Genomic DNA, 18,570 nt, shown 5'->3' with positions numbered 1-18,570 from the left:
TTGGTGTAAAACACCAGACCATAATATAGAATATGGTCTCTGAAAAGACTAGTATGCTGGCCACAATGACCTCTGGGTAGGAGAGTGGAACAATATAGACTGGCTTTTGTAATAAGCCTGTGATCAGTTGCAAATTATTCTACAAGATTCTTAAAGTAAATATTTTGCACTCAGTGTTATATAGGGGTATAGTTTTCAGAAATTTATGATAAAATATTTCCTTTCCTTTCCAAGACTATTCACAAGTAGATTACCTTTCTTAAAATGTAAAATGCTGAGAAAATATACTTTCAAGTTAATTTGTTTTTGTTTATAAGCAAATATTTTCCTGGATTTAACTGAATCATGTCTGTCCCTCAGCTGAACCAGAATGAAAAAGAATGCCTCAACTAATGTTTAACTTTTGAAAACATGTAACAAATTTTGTTTATCAGACACTCAAATGAACGTGAGTTACGCGTATTCTATCATTTTTATCTAAAAAGGTAAAGAAAAAATACATTTCGGAAAACTCAGCTGCGTTACAAGGTACCAATACTCCAAACATTACTTGTCAAAATATTGTTGTCAATATAAACATTTGAAACATGTAAGGAGTACTTACAAATGTCATATCATACATGTCCTAAAACAAGTTCCCATTTGCATTAACAGTGGATTTTATTCGCACTTAAAGTTCATTGTTGAATATGGTATATGTATCACAGCAATCTAGCACTATTAAAATTATTTTTCATTTTGTGAGACGTAATGGAGTTGAACGTCCCAGTGGATTAGGTTTATTCATTTATAATTTTCTGATTAAATAATCACATTAATACACTGCATTGATCGAGAAAGTACAACTTATATATCATATTCTCCAATACCAAGAGAAACATTATGTTAAAGACTCTTTAACTTTCGTTTGTTGATAATCAGATAATTTGTCGGTTATGAGATTTTACCCATAGACACCCCGGTGACAGTCGCAAAATGAACGCAAATGACTGCATAGGGTGTACATATAGCTCTACACAAGATATACATAATATTCTATGTAGTAGGCCACAATGCTGTGATGTCCTACCATATGTTTAACAGCCATTAGTGAGGTATAACAGTAATTAGGTAATGAGGATAATTTGGCAATAGTATGCGTACATGTAGTTCAACTTACGGAGATGAGTCAATCAAGATGCATGTGATTACATTATGTGTGTAGTGTGTACATGTAGTGTTTGATAGGCATTTATAAGTTGGGAGAACATGAATGCATGACACTTTCTTACGGAGAGCAACTTATAGAATAAATATATAATGATGTTTACACACCACAAGGTGGGATGAATGTACAAAGATAGCAACATAATGACAAAGTCAGTCACATAGGATTAAACATCTATGCCGTACAAAGAATAAAAGAAGTTGCTATCAATAAAAAAAGTGTCATGTATTTATGTACATGTATATATACCAGTTGTGTCCTATACATATGAGATGGCGTCACTTTGCTGGCACCAGAGTATGGCAGGCCATGTTTTACAGGCCAGTAGGGAGGGGGTTAACAGTTCGCTTCAAGGTTCCTTCGGTTCCGCCATCTTCAGACAAGTCTCGGAGCGTGCATGGGGTACAGTCATGTATGCAGTCCTTACGTGTAGCGGATAAAATAGTACATTTAAACATATAAATCTCATTAATATCACATTATTTAGTCCCATGTGTCATCTCTCTTCACGGAAAGAGGTAACAGAGCTGAGGTTGATGAGATTGGACGAAATGTGATGATGATAAGAATGAGCGAACCAGCTCAATATATTATTTGTGAAGGCCGGTGGGTGACATGAATTACTGTCAGTGTTTAACCGTGTTCATTTATAATCAAGGGATAGTGTTATAGGATACGGGTCATAGCTGGAAATCGTCGACGATCAACTGGCTAACATGACGAGAAACATTAGATGTTGTGGTACACATACTTTATATATATGCATGGGCGGATACAGCTTGTTTGAAAGGGGTGGGGGTGTGTGCACAATTAAGATCTATTTATTGTCTTTGGTGGTAATTTATACAGAAATAAAGATTATTTTCGAAATAAAAAGGGGGTGGGTGGGTGGGTGGGGGGGGGGGGGGGGGGGTGTGTGTGCGCACCTCCCTCTGTATCCGCCCATGTATATGTATATATGTATATAAACAGGTATATTCCCTGTTAGACTTGGAACTGATTTGAACATACGTGTTGGACGCATTCCTGAATCACGTTTGTTTCAAAGAGTAGAGATTACTAATTCAGAGACACATACACTCTTTAAAAAATGAAACGCACAGGTGGTATGTGGTTCATTGAACCTGTCTACATAAAAAATCCGGTATATAAATTGGATATAACGTTATTGGAAAATGCTGATGGCCTGATATTCGACAAACGGTGCGTCAAAACGCAGCCATTGTCGATTTGCAACGTCTTAAACGGCATTATTTTCACACTTGTTAAAAAATGGCATGGAGGAAAACAGTAAAGCAAAATGCACGTGCAAATTATGGCATGCGTAACTCGTGGTAGTGGCTATAAAAAGGCAAGCATAAGCCAATAATTTGTCATTCAATTGTCAACATTTTTCAAGTTCGAAAATGCCGAGACTCAGCGCTCCCGATCGGAACACCGCCACAGGACGTATCCAAAGAGGGGAATCGCAGTTTTCTGTTGCACGCCACTTCAAAATCCACCACAGCACCATTTGCCGCCTTTGTGACCGATGCACACAGTTCAATTCCACTGCAGACCGTCCGTGAACCGCCCGCCCGTGAGTTCGACTGTTCCACCTACGTCATCGCAAAGCCACAGCTACGGAGACTGCAGCACGCATCCCTGGTTTGAGGAGGATATCGGACCAGACTGTCAGGAACCATCTTCACGAGTCTGAAATCCGACCCCGAAGACCTGTTATCGTCCCTGTTTTTCAACAGATCCATCGACAGCGCTGGTGCCATATCTTACAGCCTTGGAACTGGAGACGAGTGTGGTTTAGCGGTGAATCACGATTTATTATTCACCGGCGAGATGGAAGACAACGTGTTTATTGTCGTCGATGTGAGCGTTGGCCCCACATTGTGTACGTGAATTCGACAAATTCGGTGGCGGTTGTGTCATGGGGTGGGGGGCCATATCCTACACCACGAGATCTGACTCGTTGTTCAGGCAAATTTGACAGCAAATCGCTACATGAATTACATTCTTCAACCTCACCTTCTTCCAATCATTGACCACCAGCGGGAGCTGTTTCAACAGGACAACGCTCCGTCGCACACAGTTCGTATCACGATAGACTACCTTCATAATGCCAACATCAACGACTTGCCCTGGCCGTCGGGATCTCCAGATCTCAACCCAATCGAACACCTCTGGGATGAACTTGATCGACGTGTACATACGTCAACGTCAGAACACGCCACAGACACTCCCACAACTGGCCAACGCGTTACACGCAGAATTCGTACACTTATACAGTCAACGCCGAGGAGATGCAGAGCCGTGATTGCTCCCCGAGCGATCACACGAGGTAATGAGTTCAGCGCAAACCTGTGGCCTTATGTGACATAACAATGAACAGTTTCCAATGCCTTTGTACAACGACATGTGACTATCGAGCTCTAAAATTTCATATTTGTGTCTATGATATTAAATAAAATATATCGACTTTATTAGGTACAATAAATTTACTAAAATTCTACCTGTGCGTTTCTTATTTTGAAGAGTGTATTGTATAAGACTACAGAATTCAAGAATGGAACTTGTGGAAGGATTGATAAACTTTAGTATATTATCCATATCAATGGTATTTCAAAATTTTTGCGAAAAAGCACGGAATATTCATGTTACACTTATTAACAGAAGAGTGATATCTAACCGTCTGGAAAAGTCAGCACGTAATATACACACGTGTGAGCAATGAGAGGTCACCAAGATGGCTATTCCGGGAAACATGGCTACTGCTCTGGAAAACCAATGTATAGATAACATTCTTTATGTAATGCGTCATGCGCAATGAGAGACCAGAATTAAAGAGAAGTGTCATTTTTATCTGTCCTCCGCATTTCGCTTATGTTTGGTTGTTGCTTTTTGGTATTATCAACCAGGTTTCATTTACGGTGCCGTGATTTATGGAGATTTCAACACTGTCATACATTCGGAAAGAAATATGATGGTGTTATTTCCCCAAAGAGAAATAATTAGTCACCTACCCATGGAAGATATTCTCATGCGAACATGTTCTGAATGTTCGACGACAATATATACGTATACAATAACACTGCGACTTACAAATAAAAGTAATTATGACAGTCAGGGTGAGTGAGTGAGTCGAGTTTAAAGCTCCCAAGTACAATATTGTGTCAGTTAAACCAAGGCGTGTCAGCGTCATGTGGGGGGAAAACCCGATATGATCTAGGTCCTTGACATTCTCCATTTGGTGGACCCACAGAACAGACATGGTGCTTAAATAGCAAGTCCCATTATCAGTTCGAATCCTGCACACTTAAGGGTCACAACTCTGAACAGACAAACGTCTCTAACTGTGTGTAAGCCATTTCAGATAATATGCAACAAGCTACACAGAATTACGGACTGTCTGTGGTGATCAACCCTACGAAGAACGTAAATCTGTAGATATTATGACGTAATGTTATTTAAGAACTCACTTTTACTTTGAGTGAGTTCATTGGATAATGAACCTTCATAGAGTGTGGGCCAAACTGTATGAACTTCGAAGCAAAGTGAATTCGTAATTATTATATTTCCCTTCGTTGTACCCAGAAGGACGCTGAGACCAGCTGTATCGCGGAAAAAGATTGTTCTCAACAATTAGATCTAAATAATATCAGCATTAGGACTACCTCCGTACGTTAGTGACCGAATGGGCCGATCATTCGAGGCTGATTATAAAGACATGTCGAATAGGATGTTCGTTCGGGCATGCAGTAAAACGCTCCAGTGCATGCTAACGACCACTGACTCCACGTGTCCAAACGATCTGAAACAACGCTTGTGCATGTGTCGTTCATAGGATTTTGTGAACTTCAGTTTCACGGACATGATCGACGTCAAGAACAAATTCAAAACGATTGTGTGTGTGTGTGTGCGTGTGTGCGTGCGTGCACCTCTCTCTCTCAAACAAGTTCAATTGTAAAATACACGTGTACGTTGTTTCCACATTTTTTGTTGCTTGAAATATACGTTGTTAACCATGTTAAGCGAAACTATTGTTCTTTACAAATAAATGTCAATAGTTGTTTAGACTAACATATAGTCTCTGAAATGAACATATCATACAGAAAATAACAAACTAATAAAAAGGGAGCCCAGTGATTCTCTTCATTTTCAGATACTGCAGTAATCTAGACTTGCCAAACATTATAGACTTGCATGGGCTGTAGTTGATATAAATGTATCAGGGTCTGTAAGACAGACTAATAGTTGTTGAACGTTTACAATCTCTCCCTCGCCTCAAGCCCTTCTTCCACTGATCGAGGTTTCGAATCCCAGCTCTTCACTGATGGCTATCCATTGGCTTTCAGCTACGAAAAACGTGGTAAATGTCGACAATCTCCTCACTCTGATACCTCTCTGTGTCAAAACATGAGGACACCTCCATAGAAGGTCGGGTCAGCTGATTCTGAGCGAACTTTGACCGTCGTAGCTGCAGAAAAGGAAGTGTTGATTCTTGAGCCAATCAGATGTCAGCTTTCTCATGCGATTCGGCTTCATGCCTTTACCACCTCGACCTGCATAATTTAAGAATTTAACAAAACATAAGGGAAATTGGCGTGGACGTTATCAGATGTGTTCACATGGATGAGAACTAGATTTTCTTTATTAAACAATTGACTGCATGTTAAACCCAACTCACTCACTCACTCACTTGACCAAACGCTGGGCAACATCACCCGGGGCAGGGGAGTGGGACAACACATGTTTGAACACAGACTTCCTGTTGTTAGAGACCTGTCATTTCAAATAATACCGAGCTCGTTCAAGTAATATCACAATAAAGTGTGTAAGCATCCTCGAGTGTCCAGGGCATCGTTACTGGCGTATCACCGATTCTGTATGTTATAACAGTAAGGCGGTATAATACACTGGGTAATCGAAGATGGCGTGGGAGAGGATATAGAGAATCTCACCCGAGTGTCTTTTGATATCAAATATATCAACACGAGTTGATAAAAGTGGAAAAATTCCGAGGCTTGCCGAGGATTTTTGCCACTTTTATCAACAAGTGTTGATATATTTGATCCAGCATCATTCTTCCAACTTTTTCAATTTGTAGACAGTAATTAGCAGTGTTTTCAGTGTTAAAAGTACTGCTAACAGCTTCAGTAGCAGAGCCATTAGTGATGTCATTTGATTGTGACGTCATGGTAGCCGGTGAGGTCACAATGGTCTGCAAAGCATTGTGATGTAATTTCATTGCAGCAATATCTGCAGTGTAGATATCGCTTGATCTAATCCAAGCGATATCTCCTGTGGGAGCCAGTTTTGGATGATAAATGTGTTTTCTAGGGCAGGGGACGCGATTTGTTGAGTAGAATATGACTTCCAATGATAAATGACAAATAAAAACACTAAAACTATTTGCTGTGTCCATCTTGGTTAGCCTTTGTGTTCCTTGTTTCCTGACACAGTTCTTCATTCCTACATATATACTATATATGGAGCGATGCGACATTAAATTTTAACTCCCTCACTCACTATATATGCAGCCTATTTGGGTATCGGGCGGTCGGGTAGCCTAGTGGTTCAAGCGTTCGCTCGTTACGCCGAAGACCCGGGTTCGATTTCCGACATGGGTACAATGTGTGAAGCCAATTTCTGGTGTCCCCCGCCGTGATATTGCTGGAACATTGCTAAAAGCGGCGTAAAAGCATACTCACTCACTCACTATTTGGGTATCCTTTGCGGCGTAAAGCATTATTCAAACGGACCCTTTCATGACGTCGAATAGTGAATGAACTGTCACTTAAAGATGTAGAATGAATAAAGTTTTATGCCGTCATTATCCGTTGGTGTACTCACGTGTCTGTTGCAAATCGAAACGGTGTATTCGTGTACATTTGCCTCCCCAAGAGATGAATGAGATTGAGGTAAAACATACAAGTTGCATAAAAAGCTTTTTCCTGAAATCAACCCATCAGAGATATAATGTAGTGGCCTTGTTTTCATGTTCCATCGAATTCGTCTAATCCGGTTCTGCGAAAATATGAAGTTCGCTCCGAATTTGGATAGTATATGAAGTGGCATGGTTACATTGAGATGGAGATGAGATATGATATATCGTGTTTTGAGTATATGTTTCTTTGTTTGTTTTTTAACACCGCATTCAGCAGTTTTCCAGCTATATGACGGCGGTCTGTAAATAATCAAGCATAGTCGCCTTTTACGGCAAGCGTGGGTTGCTGAAGACCTCTTCTACCCCAGATCTTCACGGGTCACTTTTAGATGGTGATGAGATATGGTATACCGTGTTTTGAGTATATGGAAGTGCAGATCATTTCTTACTGCACTAACAAAACTTGCCACATAATTTGGAACAGGCTTATGTATGCGTTACGCATTGCAGTAAGAGACGACCAGCAGTCAATCAATATACTTTTTGAATTATGCTAACTTGTGCCCATAAGGTCTGCCGAAAACATGGCTGTTACGTTCACCTCCCTAAGAAAGATAGTGCCGGGTTTAAAGATCACAGCATTGTTATAAAAGATGTGCATGTTAATATTAGCGTGCAGAATAATAATATTATCAAATGATAGTGTGACCGTTTGGAATTGTCATATCATTGTCGGTTTGTTCATATAAACGATGTGAATTGGTTTACTTCCATATATGGGGAGGAAGACGTAATTTCCATAGGGGGCGGAGCTATGCTCACATGTATTTTCAAGAGTAGCGGCGATCTTCATTGAACCCGGAAATAAACTCGCTTGTTGGCGGCGTGATTTCATCAGGTAAGTCTGATTGTTGTGTATTAGGTCCAGATCATGTCCAATGTCAATTTTATGACGTCGTTTCGACATTTATGTAGGAATGATTATGCCAGACGCCCATTTCAGAAGACGGTCTGCGCCAGTGGGGATAATTATGATCGTCGCAATATACATCCACAAGCCTCAAATCACCAAATTTTCAGTTTCGTGATTACATCTCTGCAATCACATGCTGACTTTTGTGTGAACACTGTTACATTTAGAAATTTCCTCTGTGCTGATTAAGGATGTTGAAATTGTTGCATGTCAACTGCAGATGTCAAAACGAAATATCGCCCGATGTCAAACGAGTAAACTGCAGTGAACGCCGAACAAAGACTGTTGTTTCAAGTGGGCGTCTGTAGCCTTATCCACAGAAAAGAGCTACCGGCTTTGATGTGTACCTTCACATGCTGTGTGCAATTTGCTGTAGTCAGTACAAGGTGATTCCAATCAGGTCTACTTTCCACTCCAAATCTGATATCGCTACATCAGACAGCATTATTTTTTATCACATCGGTCTCGCAGCGCATGCTTGTGGTATTTAAATGGGCACATTATACAAGTGCTTCAGCCAGTTGTCAAAATACTCCTTGAAAAACGACAAAAAATAACTAAGATCTGTTTTTTCTAAGCATCCGTGTACCAATATGGTGTACAGCTAATTTCCAACTGCATTGGACATTTCTGGAATTCTTCAGATAATGTGATGATCTATAAGAAATCGTTTTTTATAACACTGGTATTATATACAAGATGGGTTTGTTGGAATTATTTGATCCTCAAGATAAAGATAAAACTGCCATCAGCCCTTCCCAAATATTTTTTACATTACTAACCATAAAACCTGTCATATGCTTACACATTAGGACAGACAAGAATATGTGATCCCTATTGCTTCACTATGTCCTTTTCAGATTGTTGGTTGTGCATAACATGTTGTAGTACCTCTGTGTACCGTGAGAAAGCTACCATGACAGACTGCAATGCAGTGATAGGTTGTGCTTCACACATATTTCACTGGCACTAGGATTCTGCTTCCTGCCTTCTACCACTGTGAAATCAGGGGAAGGCATTAGATATATAATAGACTCCTTGACAGACATTTCTAATTACATATCTTGTTAAGAGTACTTGACCCAACTATGTAAAGAATTCATGTTGGGAAGGGCTTGTTTAAGTCATAATTGAATCATTAATTATGGTGACATTCATGTTTGGGATAAGCCTGACAGATCTGTGATGTCAGACCAGGTCATGGCTGTCTCCGCCTGACCACACCGCTCTGTGAGAGACAGGCAGACACTGCAGTGGAGCAATCTGGGTGTGACTGCTCGTTGCATGAAAGACGTCGTTAGCTGTCAATCTGTAATTGATTTCACGTGGCAGGTAGACACAGTGATCTGTGTGTGATGGTCTTCAGCCTTGTAGCCTACATCTCCAGGATTGATCATCAGCTACACTGAGACACTAGGCCGGCGTCACTGTGTTCACAGTCTTTCAGCATCACGGGACAGGCGTGTCAATATCAGTGACAAAGTATGTTACTGACCAACTCATACATAATCATAAATAATTCTGTTTGTTGCTTATCACCACACTCAGAAGTATTCGATATGACAGCAGCCTGTAAATATTTAAGTCTGGACCAAACAATCCAGTGATTGATATTATCGCATCGTGGGCATGGCACAATCAACCGAGTAACTGAGCCTGACCAACCGGGCCATTAAGTCGCTTCCTATGACAAGCATTGGTTGCTGGGGACAAATTCTTGAATCCCCACAGGGTTAGATACAACTGATGATGATGAGGAGGACTAAGACTGATGATGATGATGAGGAGGAGGACTAGGACTGATGATGAGGAAGAGGAGGACTAGGACTGATGAGGAGGACTAGGACTGAGGAGGAGGACTAGGACTGATAAGGAGGAGGACTAGGACTGAGGAGGAGGAGGACTAGGACTGAGGAGGAGGAGGACTAGGACTGATGAGGAGGAGGACTAGGACTGATGAGGAGTAGGACTAGGACTGATGATGAGGAGGACTAGGACTGACAAGGAAGAGGAGGAGGACTAGGACTGATGATGATGAGGAGGACTAGGACTGATAAGGAGGAGGACTAGGACTGAGGAGGAGGAGGACTAGGACTGATGAGGAGGAGGACTAGGACTGATGAGGAGGAGGACTAGGACTGATGAGGAGTAGGACTAGGACTGATGATGAAGAGGACTAGGACTGACAAGGAAGAGGAGGAGGACTAGGACTGATGATGATGAGGAGGACTAGGACTGATAAGGAAGAGGACTAGGACTGAGGGGGAGAAGGACTAGGACTGATGATGACGATGAGGAGGAGGAGGACTGACAAGGAAGAGGAGGAGGACTAGGACTGATTAGGAGGAGGACTAGGACTGATGATGACAATGAGGAGGAGGAGGACTGATAAGGAGGAGGAGGACAAGGACTGATGATGATGAGGGGGAGGAGGAATAGGACTGTTAAGGATGATGATGATGATGATTAAAAGACAGTGATGATTATGATGGCAATTTAGAGGGTAAATATGATCATGAAGATAAGATCCTGTAAGTAACTAGTTTACAATGTTACCAACAAGCAATAGTAATAACATGGATTTACTGAAAATCAATATGACATTTAAGTAACAATGAAACTGTATATTGTTGACTGATGATACATGTTGTATTATCTGTCATCACCAAGGATCTCCTCACACTCACTGTGACAAGCCATACATTACATTTGTCAGGACAATATTGCACTCATATGCTATGTATCATTAATCAGACACTCAAAAACATGAATAGGTCACAAGCCGACAAAACTCATTTCCAGCAAGCAGAGGAAACGAAAAAACACACACCTAGGTTTAATGCACAATATCCTGTCTGGGCCCTGCTTCTCAGATGAATAGTTACAAGTCTAGCAGCTCCCGATGAGGCAATGCTGGTGTTAGTTTGTGTTATGAAGTGGTATTGTAAGGCCCGATCAATATTAGGATACTGATATGGTTAATATTTTACAAATATGACCAATATTTTCACACATGGTGTTCTCATAAAATACATGTGTGTAGATGGGGATAATGGCTCAATGAATGGCTCCATCACAGCCTGTTTGTACTGACACTTTGTTATCAAGCTGAATGAGTCATCATGTATCCAATGCAATTATTTAATCAATTTGAGACTGATTTAAATTTTATATTGCCGTTGAAAATATTGCAGACATTATTTTCTTAATCAGATTTTCTATGTGTGATGTTTGTATTATTGGAAAACCCTTCTTTCTTGTGTACCTGCATATTGCTGTAATTATGATAACGTGTAAATGAGACACAGTGTCATCTCCTGCAAGGATGTCATTCTACACTGATACAAGATATTTGACATATCACTTTACATGCACACAGTATCAATCCAGTTGAAAGTTAATGGCACTTTTAAGTCAAATATAATTTTGAGAATCCTCCAATATTACATTAAAAACATAATGGACCCGAAACAGATATAACTAGAGCATATTGACAGGTGATATCTTCCATTTGGGCTGCAGTGGTGATCCTAGCTGCTCTTGTGGTTTTGCATGTCCTTTATGGAATGAAAGTCTGATCATTTATTTTGGCCTCATATTGATCACACATTGATTTTGCATCCTCCTCCACAAGCATATTGAAGAATATCCTAGAAGTATTTATTACCCATAGGGTTAGAAATAACCGAGTTCATAAATATCTCATGTGCACTAGGGCAAATATCTCTTCACGTGTATCGGGAAATATTGTTTACGTCACCCAAACGCCATTGTTGACATCATTCAAATCTTATTGTGACGGATGGTGTGAATGACGTCACACTTGAAACAATGTCATAGCTGAAAAATTGTTGATGTCATTTGAGATTAGTGTTTTTTTATGGCGACTGTCATTCATTTTTCTAAGGGGGAGCACCAAAGGATTAAGAAATAATGGGAAATAAAGAATTTTTTACACTGACACTCGTTTCGTATAATAAGTGTGACACAAATGCTTTTTTGCATAATAATCTCCATTTATCAACATCAACACTACATCAACTACATCAACATATCTTTAAACATTGTGCATCACAAAGCACTAACAAATGTATTCTAAGAATAGCAACAGCTCTTGTTCACAACTCTTAAAAAATAATTTTGGAATACACAAAATTCAATATTGTTGCATCATGATACATATTTTTAATTTTGAAACGTCATTAGTCAGGATGTATCATCTGCAAGAGCATTGGCTACAGCCCTGAGTGGAGCACCTACATCAATGGACTATGCAACACAAATCTGACATAGATCAATCTGTGCAACACACACCATCTGTCATGCGTAATGACATCTGTCAAAACATTACTGGTGAAACGATTTGGCTCTACACTGAGAAGTGAGCCCATGCACCATGTACAAAATGCTGTCTATATTAAATATTGATCCTCTTAATATAATTGTTTAAATTAATAATCTAATCTTTGAGGATACTATGACAGAAATTATGAATTCTGTGGTACTTATTTCAATCTGAAACTTGACCAAAGCTTATCAATGTTCTAGTTTATCTATCCAAAACATTATTCTGTTTCCTCTAAGTAATGAGGTTATAAACGTCTCCCAATAATGTGGGTTGAAGGTCTGTAAATTTGTCAGTTAAGTCTTTCAGACTCTTAAGTTCAACTGTCAGCTTTTTGTCAACTCCTGTCCGTCTGTATAAGTAAATATTTGCCTGTTTAGATAGACACTGGTCTCATCCCTGTGCCAGAAGCACATCGTCAGTTTGCTTGGTTGTTCCTCACAGCTCTTAGCTCCGTGGTGGCAAACAGTTTTTTTGAATGAGGGACACCCCAACAAGTGGAAATGTTTGTGGTGTATCTCCTCCTCATTCAGACTCCGACCATGAACATGACAGAGACACTGATTGGTGGTTAGTATTCAAATACATGCAGTGGACATTAATGGCTGCTGAGGTATACTTGGATAGTCTTCCAGGTGAGGTACTTATGTGTGTAACTGTGTCAGTACTAATGCCATGGCAGTGAATGACCAGAATGCTGTCTGTATTGAGATTGTGGGTATTTGATTTTCATAGATATTTATCACGTATAATCAATTACAATTTGTCAACGTTTGATAATTGTGTTTTACTCAGTTGTTTTCTCTGCAAGTCAAATTTACATTTCATGATTTTAACCTTGTGAACTTTGGCCTGATGATGTCACAGTGGGGATGATGTCATCATCTAATAATAGACTTCTGAATCTGCCACAACTGAGACAATCCACCAAGGATCAACTCCCACCAACTGAGTCCTACATATATAACATAACAGTCAAATCAGGATATTACAAAACCCAGGGTTCCTTAAAACTGTTCTAAACATTCAAAATTTGTTATTTTTTAGGGATAAGACTTGATTTTTCTTATAATTGATATTTTGATCCTCGTGGTATTTGAGTTTGTTATATCAGGAATTGACAGTATTTTCAAGCTAATGTATGTCTTTCTTTGGTGTTTGTTTCGTCAACAAAATTATTTCCTCATTTGCCAACAAAGTACCAAAACAAACACATTTGTTACCATAAGAACTTTATTCACTTGCAAATGAGATAAAAACACTTACCTGTTTTACTGAAATAGCAAGATTCAGTGAGTAGAGACAGGTACTGAGCTTGACGTGACCACAGTGAACTAATTAGTCCGGAGTCTCTTCATCATCACAGTGTGTGGCTCATCCATGTGTTAATAATACAACCTATTATATCACAGCATGGGTATGTGTGTAAGAATTGCATTTGGGATGTAAGATTTTGTCCGTGTAATTACCCATTTATCCTGGAATAGTTAAGTTATTAGTAATACGATATACTGTATGACTTCTACCCCTTTAATAAGAGCTTGTGAAATTGTCTCACTTAAATACAGTACGGCATTAACGAAGTATCAAGGACTGTTTCTAATTGTCTGTCCTGTTGTTCTAATACAGGGTTAGAGTGCAGGTTACTAGGCATCTATGGGATGTCCCATCAGTTTAAACTGGTTCAAGACAGTAGTGGTTCTCTCTTACAGACTCTGAAACAAATATGTCTGAAAAAAAATAAAACAAGTCTACAATATTTTAGCATGTTGAGATTTATTCAGTTTCTTAAAATGAAAAGAGCTTCTGGATTCCCTTTTGTTATATGAAATGACAATTTAACCCAACCAAATCTTGAACATTTGAGATGGTAAATGTTCGTCTTGACAGTGGTATGATCATCTGCATACTTGAAAATAAGGAAGTTTTGTTATGGTCAACACTTGAGAGTCATAAAATATCCTCTATTGTTTCGTAAAGCTGACACAATCTATGGTTAATAAGGAAACATGACCCAAGATTTGTTCATACCATAATTCATACCAACACGTACATTATCAGTCCTGCATATGTCAGAATTGCTCGTATAGGTTGTTGATAGAATGTCAGATATGTTTGAGATTCACAAGTTCTTACATATACCCTTCTGCAAATTTGATGATGTGAAAATGGGACTTTGCCGCCAACCCAGGGCCTTGAGGAGGTCTGTGAGTAACGATGGTCCATGGTCTCACCTGTGGGTAGTGATGAACCTTGGTCAGTTCTGCGGCTGCTGTCTCTGTGTGCCTGAAACATTAAATGTATAGAGATGGTTGGAGTTTCCACTTTACAGACACAATGATGAGGATCAGTTGAGATAAGTCACATGCAGAAAAGTTGGGAATCTGCCATTTTTGTTGTAAACTTGTTAGAACTGCCTGGGGTTGATTTCAAGATTAAATTTATCCAATTCAGCAGGTCCAGTGTTTTTGTAACCATGGTTACAGTCCACATTTTACAGACCCTTGGGACTAGATCCCGTATTGCTGTAACCATGGTGACATGCTTTATAAGAAACACAAGCAGGAGCAGTTGGTGGTGTTTGGTACAATAGATGACACAATGTGTACACAAACACCGTTATCAAAGCACCTAATGGTGTTAGTATCTACACCGAAACGGTGCAGTCGGTGTAATAAAGAAGACCCTGATACAAATATATCCAATTCAGCCCCTGCAAGTCCATAATGTTTGGCAAGTCTAGATTACTGCAGTATCAGAATAGAGTCTCTGGGCTCCTTTTTATTAAATTGTTATTAAGATAACTTCTTTTTTTTCTGTACGATATGTGCATTTCAGAGACTAAATGTTAGTCTATAGAACTATATCCCTTGTTCATGACTCAACAACCCTGCCCCCTCTGTGGCCTCCGTGGGAGAGAAGTGACTGGTGTTGATTATGTGAATGACATCATGACAGCAGATGGTAGCTTGGTAGCTTGGTGCACCCCAGGGTTGGGGGAACCATTCCGGCCTGACATTGCAGGAGAAGCACAACATGGCTCCTCCTAACTTGGAATTGATGAAACTGATAATGTATCAGCAGTAAAACATCAACATGCCACAATTTCATTTGCGGATTACTGACATTGTCATTTATACTGCACTTAGCAGTCATGCAAATCTGTCTGTGAAATAGGTTCACAATGTGCGAATTAACTGCCTGCTTGCCTGTGGCTAGTAAAATTTGGATCAGGCTAATTTAGTTGATCAATATATCATGAAAAGTTCTCCCATTTCTGGAGATCAATACCTCCATTTCTTAAGTGACAAAATGAGTGATAAGAGAAACAGGATCAGATAGGAGAGTAGAAATACACGGGTCGGAAAGGAAGTGTCTTAAAAAATAGTACATGGCTGGTGAAATTTGAAACTGGCAAGTTATTTTTAAGGTTAGCTTGCCAGCAATAGTTAAATATTATTTCACTTACTGTACATAGAGTGTCAATACAACTTCTCTTGGCATTTACCACTTTGGTGAAACACAAGTGTACGAGCATGGTGCTGACAAACTGATGGTCATTATGATGGTGATTCTGGAATTCGAACCCACAGCTTTAGGATCCTGGTATGCCCAAGGGACACAACTTCTCCTCCTTGAGATGAGATAAACCTGGTATTTGGCAAGAATATCTTCTGTTGCAACATAATGAGAATACATATTTCCCCCCGCAGACGGCAAAGTGACTTGTATGGCAAGTTGTAGACTAGAGTTAGTGGTTATGAATGCCGTAGTGGGCTATTTCATTATCAGGTCTATCCAAAATGCACATGACACTGATTTATTGATATGGAATTCTGGCTGTGAGAGAAACTGTTAGCAACATAAGCCAAGTATGTGCTAATGGCTGTGTTAGTGACATGAGGTGTACATTTCACTATTGTTAGCAAATGGCGGAAATAATTACAGATTTACAGGAGGTTTCACTAAGTGGTCTATAATCACATGTTATCTATGAATATGATACCTAAATAATTACCAATGCTTCTCCAGCAATTTGGAAAGAGGTTTTGACGAGTTGTTGATGGAGAAGACAAGTCAGTAGACAATGTAGGTCACCTGGCTGTTATTTGACAATACATTGACAGCATCCATTAACAAGGGCAGCCTGTGAAAAATAATAAATAATACTTATGTCAGAAAGATGAAGTGTGAATAGTGCAGTCCAGGAGTTTTGAGATCTGCCAGCTTCACATAGTTAAACTGGAAGGCCAAAGTTACCTGTAATTAATTAGTCAATAAAATGAATGACAATTGGTATGGAGAGGACCCACACCTTCACACTGTACAACGGACCTCAAGATATTTAGTTCTGTGAGTGTACGCCACAAACATCTTGGTAGGATTGGCCAGGGTCGTCTGATGTTGTTTTGATGTGTCTTGGGCCCTGAAAGAAAGGCAATCCAAAAACTGCTACACATATCAATGAGGAATAAAGATAGTCTTTCACTTGAACCACAACAATAATAAGACAAATAAATTTAAATTTAAGTTTTAAATTTGTTCATGTTTTAGTTTGTAAGATTAGGATTCTTTAGAAAGATTTTGGTCCGTCTTTAGACGAGCTAGAGCGTTGAAGTGCTTCTAAAAGCATTATGTGATAAACATGAACATTATCACTCAGTTACTTTTGGAGCTTAGCATAGTCTTTAGATTTTTTAATTGAATACTCAGAATCATTATCCACCCAACATAGACCTGAGTGGAACATTAACATATTTAACCTATGAACACCTGTGTGATACAAGAAGAGAGTGTTAAGTGCTAAAGAAAATGTATGAATTTGCAGGTTCTTAAGCTGTTTAAAGGTTTCGTATAATGAGGACCTTCGGTTTTGGCTCTGTTGGTGTATTTCCCTGCTTTAAATGGACTGACGTGTTAATGAGGGAGGACATGTTTTAGAGTCTCTCTGCTCACACACGGACAAAGCCAGTCATAAGCCAGGGCAATTTACTTTCCTTAGTTCAGCTTCGGCCAAACCTCAACCCATTACAGATGCAGTGTTCACACGGCAGGTTTAAGGAATAGCTGTGTAGCATTTTAGGAAGTTACACAAGTGTCTTTGCCATGAAAGAAAGTTTCAAGGGAAGAGAGAAGGAAACAGCTACCCATTGTCGCAACAGAAGTGTCACTTGAGACGTGTGGTATGCGTTCTGAAGAGACTATGTTTACAGAACTAATTGTTTTGTAATATATGTAAAACATGTTAAACATTGTACCTTTTTGCAAGGTTTTGTAATCTTTACCTGTAAAACTATCTTTTGTTTTTCTCAGAGGGGAGAAGGTCATATTCAATTGGTTGTAAGTGCAGGTGAGATTAGGGTGAGATTGTGGGGTTGCACTCGTCTGGATCCTGGAGAACTTATGATGTCACAGTTTGTAACATATTATCAATCTTCCATAATGAGATGTGTCTGGTTTAACAAGGTCCCATAGTAGTGCTGTAACACTCACATTAATGGTAGTTTGCTAGACTAACATCTACTCTTTGAAATGTAAATATTTTACAGAAAAAAGTTCAATGTATATATCTTTATAAAAAAATAATAAAAAGGAGCCCAGAGACCCTCCATTTTCAGAAACTGAAGTAATCTAGACTTGCCAACTATTATAGACTTGCATGGGCTGTATTGGATATATTTGTTTCAGGGTCTGATTTTGCATAAATATTAATGCCTCAATCCCAACAAGAGTGGTGCAAAGGATGGAAAGGAAAATGTGTCAAGTAGGTTCAAGATCAGATGATAGAAATGCAATTATCCAAATGTCCACGTGAAGATCTAGGTTGCACTTGGTCTTCAGCAGCCATGCTTGTCATAAGGGCCGACAAACAGGATCAGGTGGTCAGGCTCACTGACATGGCTGATGCCTGTCATTATATCCCAATTGTGTAAATCAATGCTCATGATATCAATCACTGGATATTCTGTTTCAGACTCGATTATTTTCAGACAGCCATCATATAGCTGGAATATTAAACAAGAAACGAGACAAAAACAAAATGTCATCATAGCATGAATGTTATTGTGCATAATAGGATGGGGTAACTGTCTGCGACAGCAGTTAGGACAGAGGGAGGATTATATATATATTGGCATCCCTTTTACACTGTCTGCAACTCTCAC

The sequence above is a fragment of the Haliotis cracherodii genome, unplaced genomic scaffold (genome assembly GCF_022045235.1).
Source record: "Haliotis cracherodii isolate W230 unplaced genomic scaffold, xgHalCrac1.p SCAF_19, whole genome shotgun sequence".
Lineage (NCBI taxonomy): Eukaryota > Metazoa > Mollusca > Gastropoda > Lepetellida > Haliotidae > Haliotis > Haliotis cracherodii.
Note: the sequence above shows the minus strand (reverse complement) of the source record.